This window comes from Molossus molossus, unplaced genomic scaffold (assembly GCF_014108415.1).
Source record: "Molossus molossus isolate mMolMol1 unplaced genomic scaffold, mMolMol1.p scaffold_m16_p_5, whole genome shotgun sequence".
NCBI lineage: Eukaryota > Metazoa > Chordata > Mammalia > Chiroptera > Molossidae > Molossus > Molossus molossus.
In genome coordinates, this window is record NW_023425388.1 from 19,767,376 (window position 1) to 19,783,138 (window position 15,763).

Sequence of the window (15,763 nt, forward strand, 5' to 3'; positions counted from 1 at the left end):
CGACTACTTTCAATTCTTGAGAAACTGTCTCCATCTTTAAAAACATATTAATTAATTAAACTATAGAATTTTCTAAAACTTGATTTTTCAAGATAAATTGTATTGTAATCTATGTCATTTAAAAAAAATAATTAAGAATACTGGCTGGGAGCTCTTTTAGATGGTTTTAACCATGATGGGGGGAAGACCAGGACCCCAAATAACAGAGTCCAGTAAAATGGTCTTTACTAATTTTTAATATTTTCACGTTTCCTTAAACAGACATCACACATAAGAGAATTCATCGTGATCTTTAGTTCATGGTACATTGTCATTAATGGTACAAATATAGCCCTCTTTTGCTTATCTATGGGTTGTTTGTTTGTTTTCAATCACATAATGAACCATACATGAACTCACTACCCAACAAGAAAACAAGAACCTTGGCAACAACTTGACTGGGACCGAAACTGTAGCTTCGCCAAGACATTCAGTTATAGCTCTTAACTAATTTTCAGCAATGCAGTGTCGGATTTGTTCATGTCAGTGGGAGCACATTAAAAGCAAGCAAGAATAATTTAGATGGAGACAGATTTCTCATAAGTAATTTGCAAGCATTGCAGGGTTCCTGGCTTGTTGTAATAGATAATCTGTACTCTGGGTAGAGACACAAAGTTTCCTGAGGAACCTTGCTTAAGAACAATGGACCGTGGTCACAGCCTGTGACTTTCCCCTACTCTGCAAAACAATGACAATATAATAAAGGAAGACAATTATTTGAGGAGTCTTCAGTGCTTTTCAGGATCATAGGAGGAATGTAACACTATCGCTGAAATGTTTCTTTACAGGAGGCTGTTTGAGCATATCTCCCTTTCTTTATCTTCTTAGCAAAAGGTTTTGTATGATTTGAATAATTACTATCACACAGCTTCTAGTGGTGAGATCTCTGTGTGTGTGTGTGTGTGTGTGAGTGTGTGTGTGTGTGTTTATATATAAACTTAAATAACATTTTATGACCTCTGCCAGAAATTCCTTTTTTTTCCCCAGTAGAGTTGCTGTTACCTTGTAATGACAATGTCTCACTGTTGCCAGATCTTTCTATCAGAGTTCTAGAAAATCAAGGGAATTTTGTTTCAATTCCTAGCACTAGTCTTCATAAAAAACAACACAAAAAGTTTAATTTTAATTTGAACTGTAATTTGAAGAAATGTATAGAAAGTTCAAAGAAGTTGTGGGGAAAAAAAATCACCCAGTATAGCAACTGGATTCACACTCTCCTCAAGCCCTTCAGGGTTTTCTCGTTCCTCCTACTGCTCCATTTAAAATTTCAATCAGTTCCCTGTTCCCACAAATGCAATTCACTAGCTATGGTCTTTTTCTACTTTCATTTTCTTTATAAAATGCACCCCTTTCTAATATAAAGCATAGCATATTTGCTGGTTTTGTGCATGGTCTGTCTTGCTCCACTGGAGTGTGAGAAGCCAGGACTCTGAAGAATCCCTAGTGTGTAGTCCTGACACACACTTCTACTCCATAAACATGCAACAAATGCTGGTGTCATTCTATTTCCTTTTTTAGGACGTTCTTCTATTATTGCCCCCATGTGCATTGTTATTTCTTGTGGTTCAGTAAGTTATGCGTCTTCCGGTTCTTCTTAAGCTACTCCCAGCCCCCGCTCTGCCAGATAGGAAGGGAAGTTGGATTTGACAAGGTTTCAGTAGCCTTTATCCATTTACTTGGGAGCATTTTGAGTGTCTGATGTTTCTCTGTGCCTTGGGACTCATTGTTGGACACAGCTTTTCTCAGCATAGGACAGCATCACCCAGGAAGAATTTCATACCTGACCTCGCTCTTACTTCAGCACTCCTTATGTGACCGCACAGAAATTTTCATTTCTTTAATATGACTTTTTCTCCTTTCTTTCCTTTTGATTCAAACTAGCCTCATCCAGCAGCACCCTGACTCACCTGCCTCCTTCTTCCTTGTACACCCACTTCCTTACAGCCCTCAGGACAATGAAGTTCTGATCAGCATCAAATAATCTTATGGATAAAGCCTCAACACTGTTGACCCCAGAGTTTGAGTCAAACTAAAGATAACACCTAAGCCTCTTGTGTTTCAGCTCCAGACCCAGAAAATCCATGAAGCCACTCTAAGTGACTGTTATGGCCTCTGACCAGATGCACCGACTGATTACCCCTACCCTAACACTGAGCAACCAGTAGACACCATGACCCTGACCCTGACCCTCACTCCCGTAATCCCCTATATAACCCTTCCCCTGGAAGCCATCAGGGAATGGGGTCTTTGAGGATAGCTCACCTCTGACTCCAAGCTTGATACCATTTCCTTAAAAATAAACCCGTTCTTCGCTGTCAGCTCTTGTTGGTGTCTTTTTGGGCCTTGATGTGTGCAGGCAAATGGCCTCCTTTAGTCGGGTAATGTTATAACGAGCCAGCGAGATAACCAGAGACGCACAGCAGAATTGTAAAGGAGCACTTTATTCACCGGCAGGCTGAGGGGGCTCTCCCCAAATCACAACCCCGATTGTTCTTGTTAAAGACAGAAGCCACATTCCCTTTTGGCTCCCCCTCAGGGGACCAGTACAATAGTGGGTGTGGCAGCGATTACAGAAGTCAAAATAAACACTAGTTCCTGGGCTCATGATTTTCAAAATGGAGTCATTTAGTCACCTTAGCCAGGGGCCTAGAGAAGATGAAACTGCCTAGTCGCCAGGGGGCCTTGATAAGAATGGAGTCTAGTCCCTTAGCCTGGGAGCCCGGTCAGTAACACCTTTAGCCTAATGCAGAAGGATCTTTCTGCCTGTCTGATTCTTGGACCCTGGCATCTATGTTGCACAAGGTTGTCCTTCCTCCCAGTTTTCTGACCTGTTAGGGGACCTGTTCAGTGTGTTAGACCCCTCACCCAGGCAGTTTCTTTCAGCGCTTTGGCTAACGCCTGGTAGCACGTAAACAAGTGGGCGGGCTTCTGCCCAGCTACGCAATTGAATCAGTGCTTTGATCATTTTGGAATATACCATGTTGTTAACACGTATAAAGTATAAAACAAAAGATGTGATTTCATAGAGTAAAAGTTTGCCCTGCTAGAAATCGTGTATGCAGTTTGGAAAGATAAGATTGAGCCCAAGGTCAGGGTTGTGACAAACTGGGTGTCTTCAAAATGCCAGACTACAGACATAGCATCAAAGGGACAACAGTATTTTCTCCAAAGGAAAGCACATACCATACTACCAAAATGAGGCCACCACTGCTGTCCCAGTCTGGGTTCTCCTTTCTTCTCTCGGGTGACTTCTGGAATTGTGTTATTGCAGAGCCGAGCTGACGCTAGGTCTGATGAGTCAGGAGGGGAACGTCCCTCTATTATGTCTTAAACAATAAAGACTTTTTTTATGTGTGATAAGACCATATGCTAATCTTTTCTCTCTGATAATAGAAAGCAAATTCTCTTCCACAGAAAAGCTTTCAATCATAGGATCACAAATTTGTCCATAAAAATGGAAAAGAAAGCAAAACTTCACATCATGCAAAAGCATTACCTTTACCTTTCAAGACCTTATTTAAAGAGTATGTGGATTAGATTCATCAATATTTCTGATTTCCCCCCCCTGAATTTTGAGGAAGATGCATAGACTAAAGATAAAGGAATAATAAATTCAAAAGTTGTCCTAAATTTATTCTTACCTCAAAATAGGAAAACGTCACATGGGCACATAATGTTAAATGGACCAAACTGCTTAACGATCCTCTCAGCACATGCTTGTGTAACTCAGATCTGCTCCTGCAGCTCCTCGGGGTTCACATGATGCACAGACTCTTGATTTCTTCATCGCATCATCCTCATTCAAGTTAATGAGGTTTTGACATATTTAAAAGGAAGTAAATCTAATGAAGAAATCATATACACAAGTCAAATTACATTTAAGATGTTTTCCTACTTATCACTAGAATTAAAGGTGTAATTTAATATGGATTTTTGATTAAAAACAGATGGTTCCCATCTGTTTTCAAAATGGAAAAAAAAAGAAGCTCATTTTAACAGAAAAGTTTATGTCACAGAGGTAATATTTGATGAGGAAGAAATGCTGAATGTAGTTTGATTCTGTCTCCGTTAGATAGGCCCCAAGAGTTGTCTACTAAATGAGCAACTATAATAAAAATAAATTTATTTCTGGAATAATATTCCTATAGGAACATTCTCATTTTGTAAGATGTTTCATGTGTGAATTTGTGGGCATGTCACCTTGTCCAGGCACATATGGAGTGTCCTCAGAATGAAGCCAGTCAAAGTCAAAGAATAAGAAGTTGACAGACTTGAAGAGAAGAGAATACAATATGGCCAAATAGGAGCTTTTCAGCTCACTTCATGGGAATGAGTTTTTTTTGTGAGAGACAGATAAAGGGGACCCCATGATTCCTGCCTCCTGGTATTCATAATTTTATGTTGTCATCTCCTCTTGAATGTGTCAGTCCTATGACTTGCTTCTATCTAATAAAATATAGCAAAAGTTACAGAAATATGTGACTAGATGTACATGATTATGTTGCATAAAACTGTAACACTTGCATTGGGGAAAAGCACTTTGCCCCTTGCTGACCTGGAAGAAGCAATCTGCTGCATTTATATTGAGGGTGGCTTCTGGCCAAAAACCAGCAAAAAAAAAGATAGAGAGAAAGAGAAAACTGCAGTCCAGCAGCCTGAAAGGAACTGAATTTTGCCAAGGGCCATACACTTTTGGAAGCAGATTTCTCCCCAGTCAGGCCTCATATGAGACCACAGCCCTGGCCAACACCTTCATTGCAGGTTTAAGATCTCGAAGCAGAGTGTCCAGTTAACTTAAACCCACTTCTGCCCTGTAGAAAGTGTGAGAAAATAAATGGTGGTGTTTTAAGTTTCTAAATTGTGGCAATATTATTATTATACAAGTATGCATAAGTAATACAATTATTTTTCACTCTATACATCATAAGAAGTTCCTTGTCACTAAAAAGAAGCACAGCACTCCAGCTTAACAACGATGTTGCAGAAGACAGAAGCAGACCCTTACGAATAGTTCAGGACCACAGAGTGTTGCCCAGCCTTGGCCCCTCAGGAATGGTGATAAATGATTTGTGCAAAGGGAATACTGCTAAAATTTTCATATGAACCAATGAGAATACAAGTGATCATCTTTAATAGGGTAGTATGTTAGCGAAACCATTGTTCTTCTTCATTGGTTCAACTTGATGGTACATCAAGGGTGGTGAAGACTCCTACAAAGCTTTCTTGTGTTCTGTAGGGATTCTGTGAATGCAACATCTTATCAGGATACCAAGATATTTTAGGAAATTAAAGAAAACTATCCCTAAAACTAAGAAGCCACATTAGTTTTAGAAAACACCACCCTGAAATACAAGTAGACATGTGACAAATAATATTTTCCAAAGAAAGCTTAATGTCAGATTACTAGATTTAAAGACAATAACCAGCTATGCCAATTTTAACAGTGAAAATTCTTACCTGGAAATTATTATTATTTTTTAAATATCATTCAACACAATAATAGATTTAAAGATGAGAATGAATGGCATAATCCATGGAGAAGAGAGTCAAGAGCTATGTTTACTATTATTATAAACTTTCATTCCACGTGTTTACGAGTCTCTGCAAGCACTTGCTGATTGCACACAGGGCAGAGATAAAGTTCTGTGTCCTGGCCCCTTTGCATTACCTGTACGCTCACTATTGATAAGTATTAACTGACTCACTTGCTAAATACTGACGGGAAAACACAAGGAGAAACCCTGCGAGCAGAGAATCATTCATTTCTGGAGTATACACAGTTGCTTTCCCACTCCTTTCCAGAACACATCTAACCTATATACCAAAAAGTGTTTTTATTGTTTTTAGTTCTTGTACCTGTATCGGGGGAGGTAGGCCAGAATGTACACATACGAGTAGTAAAATGATTTGACTGTAGCTCATTGTGCCGTGATCAGAGCCCCAAATACAGACTCTTCCACCTCATATGTCACTTAATGCTTTTAAAATATATAGCAATGCCAATGTAAATGTGCTTTATAGAAACCAAAAGTGGGAATCCATGTGAACTTTAAAAAAAACTGGAACAAACTCTGTAAAGCCTTTGCCCCTTTTCCTTTCCCTGTTTTTCAATCACATGTCTTTCATTATCTTTCCTTCTAGAACTTTCTTTACTTCTCTAAACCACCTGGCAAAATATGCCTGTCTGTATAGATACTGGTTTAATTAATGGTGGCCAAAGGGATAAGCCATGGTGGAATATAATGGCCCAGTGCAAATATCCAGAAAAAGAAGCAGCTGAATTATAGTAAATCTTCACATAAGTCTTAGAATGAGGATCATAAATGAATCAAGTAATATTATTTCACTGTCAACCTTTTTAATTTTGAGCATTTTTACTACTGTGTCCTTTGCTTCCTCTCTCTTGATCACAGCAACGTGTACATATTTCCAAGAAAGACATCTGTCTTTTGACCACTTTATTTCCACATCCACAAATAAGACAGGCGAGAGTCAGCTGCAAATATAAGTTTATCCAGACTGAAAGTACTGGATAAAATTAGCAGTGCAATCCATTGCTATATTATCTTTTCAAGTCATACAACCACATTTTTCTTAAAAAGGAATTCATAAGGAGAGCTTTAATAAAAAATAGCATTAATGAAATGAACCATGGAGAGGAAGGGTCATGTAATTTTCTAGGTCTATTGTTTGATTACCTTAGACCAGTAGTTCTCAACCTTCCTACTGCCGCGACCCTTTAATACAGTTTGTCCTTGTTGTGGGACCCCCAACCATAAAATTATTTTTGTTGCTACTGCATAACTGTAGTTTTACTACTGTTATGAATTGTAATGTAAATACCTGATATGCAGGATGTATTTTCATTGTTACAAATTGAACAGAATTAAAGCATAGTGATTAATCACAAAAACAATATGTAATTATATATTGTGAAATATTTCTTTCTAATTACAAATAAATGAAATTTTGTCTTGAAGCATGGTGTAGCATGGGTAACGGTCTTAATATAACAACAGTAAACTACATTGCTATATTTTGCAACAATATGCATAAAAAGCCAACGTCAGTACAAAGGTTGAGATTGCTTCTTTCTCACCAGATCAGAAATTCTCAAGGCAGTCTTTGCAAGAGCACAACTAAGATCATCTTCCACAAGAAGTCTACTGCTGTATTTAGACTTGATAACTAACAAGCTGGAAAACTGTTTCACAAAGATATGTTGTTGGAAATGGAAGAAGTAGGTGCAACAAAGTCTCAAACAGAAGAGGATATGACTATAAGCACTTGATCCAGAATTTTGCAACTAGCATTGCAGAGAAATCATTTCTCGCTGCATCGCTGTTAATAAGTTCAATGAACTCCTCTTGTGCTGTCTCAAGAACATCTTCAACTTTGACTGTGAATGGGCTTCTGGCAAGTGCAAATGGGGTGTCAGGTAGATTTGGAAAGTACAATGAAATTTTGTCTGGAAGCATGTGCAAGTGTTCTTTCATAGAAATTATCATCATAATCCTTTTGTCTAGTTCAATGTCATGTTCCTCAAAGAAAGCAGATAAGGTAGGCAACATGTAAATTTATTTTCATCCAATTTTTTTTTGCCAAAGCTGGAGTTTCATTTGGAATGATAGGATCTTTTCAGACAAATCGAGGTATGTTGCATTTGGTCCTTGCAGTGATAAATTTAACTCATTCAAGATGGCAAACCAAGTAAGCTATTTTCTGCAGTTCACATTTATTGCTGAAGAGTGCTTTGAACTGTGATCTTGCTTTCTGATTAAAAAACGTTTTGAGCCCTGGCCAGTTTTGCTCGGTGGTTAGAGCATCGGCCTGTGGTCCAGAGAGACCCAGGTTTGGTTCCCACTAAGGGCACTTACCTCAGTTGCAGTTTGTCCCTGGCCCTGGTTGGTCGTGAGGGTGGCAGCCACTCGATGTGTCCCTTTCACATCGATGTTTCTCTCTTTCTCTCTCTCTCTCTCTCTCTCCCTCCCACTCTATCTGAACAAAAAATGGAAAAAAAAAAAAAGTCCTCGGGTGAGGATAAAAAAAAAAAAAAAACATTTTGAGTTCATCACCAAGCTCAAAAACATGTTGTAAAACTTTTTCTGTTGACAACCATCTCACTTCAGTGTGAAATAGCAGAGCACTGTTCGGCACATCCAACTCGTTGTACAATTGCGAAAATAGTAGACTGTTTAAAGTGTTCGCCTTTACAAAATTTACAGAACTTATTATGATGCTTTTCATTACTTATTATAACTCTTGTGGAAGCATCTTCATTGCTAATATTTGCTCATGAATCATACAGTGAATTCGATGACTTTTGGTGACTCATTCAGTACCAAACTTTGAAATCCAGATCAACTTCCTAGCATAGCTGGAGCACCATCTGTGCAAACACCACAAACCTTTTCCCAAGAAATCTTATGCTCTTTCAGAAATGAACCAACTGTATCAAATACATCACGTGCAGTAGTTGTCATTTCAAGAGGTTTGCAAAAAAGAAACTCATCTTTAAAGTCGCCATCATTAATATGCCTCATATAAACCGGTAACTATGAACAGTTTGCAATGTCTGTAGATTCATCAAGATGAATGCTAAATATTGGAAGTGGAGCAGATTTAATTTCCTGGATTACCTGCTCAAGGACATCAGCAGACATGTCATCTACTCTTCAGTGGACAGTGTTGTTAGATAAGGAAATTGCACTCAATTTCATAACAAAGTCGTCTTTGATCATAACTCAAAAAATGTCTTTGGCTGCTGGCAACAGTAAATCCTCAGCAATAGTGTGAGGTTTCATGGCTCTGACGAGTCTGAGTGGCACCAAATATGAAGATTCAATGGCTGCTATGTTTTGTTTGTGGTTCTTGCCACCAGTGTCAAATCTGGCTTTCTTGAGTCCATCAGCTTCGCTTCTAAAATACTTGGTATTTTTGCTGGCAAAGCTTGGATGCTTGCTATAAAAATGGCATTTTAGTTGGTTCGGCTTCATAGATTCAGTAGATAGAACTTCACAACAAATAACATGTTGCAGTTTCTCGATTCCTGCTGTAATTATTGAGGTAAAATCATACTGTAAAAAATCCTTACTATATTTTCTTTTATTAACATTCTTCTCTATACAATCCATTGTCATGGGATGGTTTGCTAATGAAAATAATATATAACAATAGCTTTAATAATACAAAAGATGATACATGGCATAGTTTAGTCAATACAGTTCATTCAAGTTTCCTATGATTTACCATTCTCTGTGTTGTTGTTTTTTACATACCTGGTACTATCACAAGGGGGCAATATTCACATCAACCACAGCTGAATATAAAAAGACTGATTAGTATCCAGATTAAGTTCCCATGGTACAGATATATATATATATTTTTTGCAGTAGTTGATGATTTTACAGCACATGTTTTACATTTACCCAGTAATTATAATTTATGAAGTTTAGTTTTACCTCAAATTCTGCTGCTTTGAACTCAGTAGCTGCTTTTAACAGAGTAGCTTCTTTCTACACAGTAGCTGCTCTCTACACACATGTGACTGGTCTACATAAGTACATTATGGCACAAACCCTGTCTCATACACCTGTATTTGTACTGGGTGTATGTGATGGGGTTGGCAAGATGATGTCATCATGCCAGGTACTCATATGTGGGTGTATCTGCATGTGATCATATCTGCATGTGGGCAAACCTGCCTGGAGATGGATAGAGGAGCAGTGTCTCAGTTCCTAAGATCATCGGAAATATGTGTTTTTTGATGGTCTTAGGCGACCCCTGTGAAAGGGTCATTTGACCCACAAAAGGGTTGCGACCCACAGGTTGAGAACCGCTGCCTTAGACATTGCTTTTTTGGGGGTCAATTTAAAGAAAGGTAGTAAATGTTTAAGCCAATTTTTATTTTGTTTTAAAACTCTCAATCATCAAAACCAAGTGGTTACCTGTTACTTCAGATATTTCATGTCAACTAGCAAAAGGTATATAAGAAATCCATTACCAATAGTGTTCTAGATCAAGCATGTGCCCGAGAATGAGTGGGTTTTACAAGTTGGTTGTTAAATACAGTCATTATTAAAAGTTAAACTGTATAAACTTACATGAGTTATTAAAAAAATTAATACATGCTAAAATCAAATCACATCTTAATTAGTTTACTACATTGTATTATCATAAATGTTTTTGAGGTTATTTTATGTATTTAATCAATATGGTGGAAAAAAATAATGGTGTCTGCACCACCTCTCTTTCCAACTTTGCATTCAGTGACATCACATTGGTAGCTTGAAAGTGGTCCAAGTGGGGATATCCACACTACAAATATGAGCAAATACAACATACAAATTAGGGTTTTTTGTTGTTGTTAAACATTTACCAACATATCATTCTCTATCACTCTCTAGAACTATAAATTATGTATTTTGGGCTTCTCACTGCAGTTCTCTAGAGATGAATAAATTGAAAATCCCAAAGAACTAGTTTGAGAAAAGCCATTATCTGTGTAAAATTACCTGTTTTGCTTTGTTTCTTTTGCTTGTAAATGTGATACCTTTTTTTAAAAAAAATTTATTTATTTATTTTTTGTGTGTTTGTCTTCAGATAGAGTGGGAGGAAGAGAAGAAGGAAGAGAGAGAGAAACATTGATGTGAGCATGCCCTCAACAAGGGCCAGAGACAAACTGCAACATAGGTAAGTGCCCTTAGTGGGCCCTGAACCTGGGCCTCTCTGGTCTGCGGGCCGACGCTCTAACCACGGAGCAAAACAGGTCAGGGTGAACATGTGATATCTTTTGGTATGATGAGAGCTCTTTGCTGTGTAAGGGAAAGGTAGGGTAGCTTCTTAAACCAGGTAAATTTTGTAAACCATGTAGATGGTTGATCAATAAGAACTTAAAGGATGAGTGAGACATAAAGCAGAATGAGGAGCCACGAAAAAGACAAAAATGTTTACAAATATCTTATTTTTACAAGATAAATGTGCTATGTAGGGTGTAAGTTAACTTCCCCCCTCTCATTAAGATCTACATTATCCAAAAGTCTTTTGTATTTAGACTTAATATTATATTCTGGGGAGTTTTGTTTCATTCCAAGATATGGGAAATAGGTAAAACCAAAATCACCCATTCCCATTCACCTTAAATCTATCAGGTTGTCACAGGCTACCTTGATACATTTCTTTCTCAACTCTTTTCTTTATTATAAAACAACAATAAAGAATAATTAATAAAAGTAATGGAAGATACTTTAATGACTAATTCTGTTTACCTTGTTTTCAATGCTTTCCTATAAATGTCTTTAGTATCATTACAATGCAAAATTGGTTTAAGATTTCAAAGCTATTGTTAATTAATAACAAAATCTTTAAATCAAATTAAAACATATTTTAATGAATCATTTTCTTGATATGCTTAACAGTACAAAATAAATGCTGAAACTATCTAAATTATCTGACATTCATAGAGCAATAAAGTTAAAACTTAAGTTAATGTATACTATAAATAATTACTCTATTTTATGGACTACCATTTGGTATTATTATTTGTTTGTATAATCAGTTATAGCACAGGATGTTTAGTAGAAGAACCACATTAAAAAAAAATCTGCTTTTCTAATTCCCTTATAGTCTGATTTTGTGCTAGTTGAATAATTCACTGAATGGGTTTAATATTGAACCAAACAATAATTTAAAAACCTGAAAAGAAAATGTACTCATTTTCATTTTAAGTATTACTGAAGTGAAAATGTTCAAGTCTTGAATAAGTGATTCCCTTTTATAAGGTTCAATATCTATCAATGATATTAGCTGAGTTTTCTCAAAATTACCCTTTAAGTGCTATTGCTGCCCAAAAACCAACACAAGGAAGTGAAGCTGGTATTGTCTTAAAATCGCATTCAATTGCTGTGCTCTTACTATAGCTGGGATAGCATCAACAATGTTTATTTTAACCAATTGTATAAAGCAATTGTGTTTGCTAACTTAATAATATGCTTGCTTATAAACTTCATTACTGCCCTGTTAACTGAGAGTCTAGCGCTGAGGCGTACTGGAAGCAGGCCTTGCCACTCGATGTGTTAAGTGCTATGACTGAAGTGTCAGTAATGCACAAGGAAGGATGCTACCTCCCAGAGACAACGGCAAGCTTCAGAGAAAGGCAATGATTGTGTCGAATGTTTAGAGACAAGGAGGACTTTGTTAAGTCAAGAACTTTATAAGCAGAGGGGAAGAGAGCAAAGACAAATGTTCTAACAACCTCAGTTGATTAGCTAATAGAACAATGTTTAGTGTAAATAAGAATCAGCCTGGCTGCTGTGGCTCAGTGGGTTGAGCTTCGTCCCATGGACTGAGAGGTCCCGATTTGATTCCTGGTTAGGGCACATGCCCAGGATTCGGGTTGGATCCCTAGTAGGGAGCGTGCTGGAGGCAGCTGATTGATGTTTCCCTCTCACATCGATGTTTCTGCTCTCTCACCCTTCCTCTCTCTCTAAATAAATAATCAATAAAAACATGTTTGAAAAAATAATAGTAATAACAAAATTTATATTAAAGAAAACATTATCCATTTACAGGCACCGGATCTTTGCATTAAAAGGCCTTCTTTACAATTGGTGAAGTAGATCATAATTGCTATGGAAACTGCAAACCAAAATCAGAATCTTTTGAGGAGAAGGTCACAGAAATATTTATTTTGAAATAATTATCCAGAAGATTCTAAAGCCCATTGCTAACACGTATTTTGAGTTGATGAGAGCACCTGCCAGGTTAAAACTGATCTACCCTAAAACATGGCACCTTGGCTTATTGAATATTTTAAGCAGAAGGAGAAATAGGCAGAAGCAGGAATGTCACTCTGACCCCCTGCCTATCTGCCCTGAAACAGGCAATAAAACTTCATGTGAGAGGTGGACTTCTTATACCCAGAGGAAAGAAGTATCCTTACCGCTGAAGCTTACTTCTTAAGACACAGGGAAGCCAAGACAAATCCTAACAATCAGGAGTTACTAAGTTTCTCCATTTATTACAGCTATTTCTTAACCTATCATGTTCCTCCACAAGTGTGCACTCGTTATCAAACCTACCATAAAATACTCATCTAACTCTTTGAGTCTTCATTTCCTTATGAAGGCTTCTGTATCATGTAAAACTTATATTAAATAAATTTGTATGTTTTCTCCTGTTAATCTGTCTTTGTCAGTTTAATGTCCACACCCAGCCAGGGTCAAGAAATACTTTTTCTTCTTCTACAAAAAAATGAAGTAAAGAAAGAATTTAGAGTGACTGAGAACAGTACATTAGCACATAAACAGGACTTCTCGGATCTTCAGATGTCTTTGGGAGAATGAACGTCTGAACAGGAAATTTTAATTCCTATAGAAACATGTGGAATGTGGAGATGTTAAAAGTTTTATACTAATTATCACTTATTTTGTTATAAACAGCAAATATTTATGGGTATTCAGGTAGTAGACATCTAAAGTGCATTTGTCCCGATATTAAAAAGCAACAAAAGTAAAAACTAAAAAAAAAAACACCGTGAGAAAATGTTAGAAAGAATGTTGGCATGGAAAAGGTAAAAATAATAATAATGGTATCATCAATAAAAATCACACAATTAATATGTTTATGTAATAAATCCATTAAGATAGACAAAACGAGAGTCATACTGTTACTATTTCTGTGTAGCTGGTTGTTTTTTCCCTGTCATGGGAAAACAGCAATGTGCTGGCTTCTCTGCCCCACATCAATTCTTCTAAACACTGGTCCGTGATTCTGGGAAGAGGACTCTGCAAAGTGCATTTTCCCACTTCTTTTCCCAGCCTGCCTTATTTTAGACTCTATCAGTAAGGCACTTGGGAGAAAACTGAAGGTAGCACCGGGGAGGAGGACTTTTTCTTCTGTTCAGTTGTTGTTCCTGTGGCCTTATCGGCAACAGTTCACCACTCCAGCAACACTTGATCCACTCCACCCTCTCGCCACCCCAGTGTGACTGTTGGGTCCAGCCTCCAACCTTGTTCTGCGCTCTGAAAACAAGTCTCCTTGTAGCCATTTAACTGTACGAGCAGCAGACAGATTGTGTTCTCTGCTTAGCAGTCTGACCCCAAGCTGACTGAGGCCTCTTCAAAGTTCTGACATTTGAGGACCCTGAATGACTTTATTTTCCCGATGCCTAGGGTTGATAGATACTGTGTTATAAAGGAAAGCATGTAGAAATCAGATCAAATTATAAAACTAATGTGTCCAAAAGTTTGGCATTGGTATATTTTTTATTTAAATTTCTTTTAATTGCTAAATATTCACTGGGTATAAGTATTTGCATTTGTGCCAAGTAATTATTCATTTTTTTAAAATTTATTTTATTTTATTATTCTCACATGAGGACATTGTTGCATTTATCTTTTCCTTTCTTTCTTTCTTTCTTTCTTTCTTCTTCTTTCTTTCTTTCTTCTTTTTTTTCTTTCTTTTTTTTTTTTTTTTTTTTTTTTGGCACATGCTCCTAGCTGCTAGGGCCTAGTGGGAACTGAACTTGGAACTTTCTGGTTCACAGGCCCATGCTTCAACCCCTGAGCCAAACTGGCCAGGGCACATTTATCTTCAAATAAAGCAGGAGGGAGAAAGGGAGGAAGAGAGAGAGAAACATTTATGTGAGAGAGACACATCAAGTGGCTGCAATCACATGACCCAAGCCGGGGAGCCGGGGACAAACAATGACCGAGGTGCGTGCCCTTAGCAGGAACAGAGCCCGAGACTCTCTGGTCCTCAAGCCAATGCTCTAATCCAGTGGTTTTCAACCTGTGGATTGCAACCCCTTTAGGGGTTGAATGACGCTTTCACAGGGGTCTCCTAAGACCATAGGAAAACACATATTTTCGATGGTCTTAGGAACCGAGACACTACTCCTCTATCCATCTCCAGGTGGGTTCGCCAACATGCAGATATGTCCACATACAGATACGCCCACATATGAGTACCCGGAGTGATGACATCATCATGCCAACCCCATCACATACACCCCGTATCAATACAGGTGTATGTGACAGGGTTGGCAGCATAATGTACTTATGCAGACCAGTCACACATGTGTAGGGAGCAGCTACTGTGTAGAAAGCAGCTACTCTGTTAAAAAAAGCTACTGTGTTGAAAGTATTGGAGGTAAATCGACACTTCATGAATTATAATTACTGGTAAATGTAAAATCATGTACTGTAAAATTATCAACTACTGCAAAAAAAATATCTGTACCATGGGAACTTAATCTGGATGCTGATTGGTCTTTTTATATTCAGCTGTGGTTGATGTGAATACTGTCACCTTGTGATAGTAACAGGTATGTAAAAAAAACACACAGAGTGTTAAATCATAGGAAACTTTAATGAACTGTATTGACTAAACTATGCCATGTATCATCTTTTGTATTATTATAGCTATCATTATATATTATTTTCATTAGCAAAGTATACCATGACAATGGATCGAGTAGAGAACATTAAGAAAAGAAAATATAGTGAGGATTTTTTACAGTATGATTTTACCTCAATAATTACAGCAGGAATTGAGAAACTGCAACATGTTATTTGTTGTGAAGTTCTGTCAGCCAAATCTATGAAATCAAACAAACTAAAATGCCATTTTGATAGCAAGCATCCGAGCTTTGCCAGCAAGGATACCAACTATTTTATTTCATTTATTTATTATTTATTTATTTATTTTTCCCTCACCGGAGGAC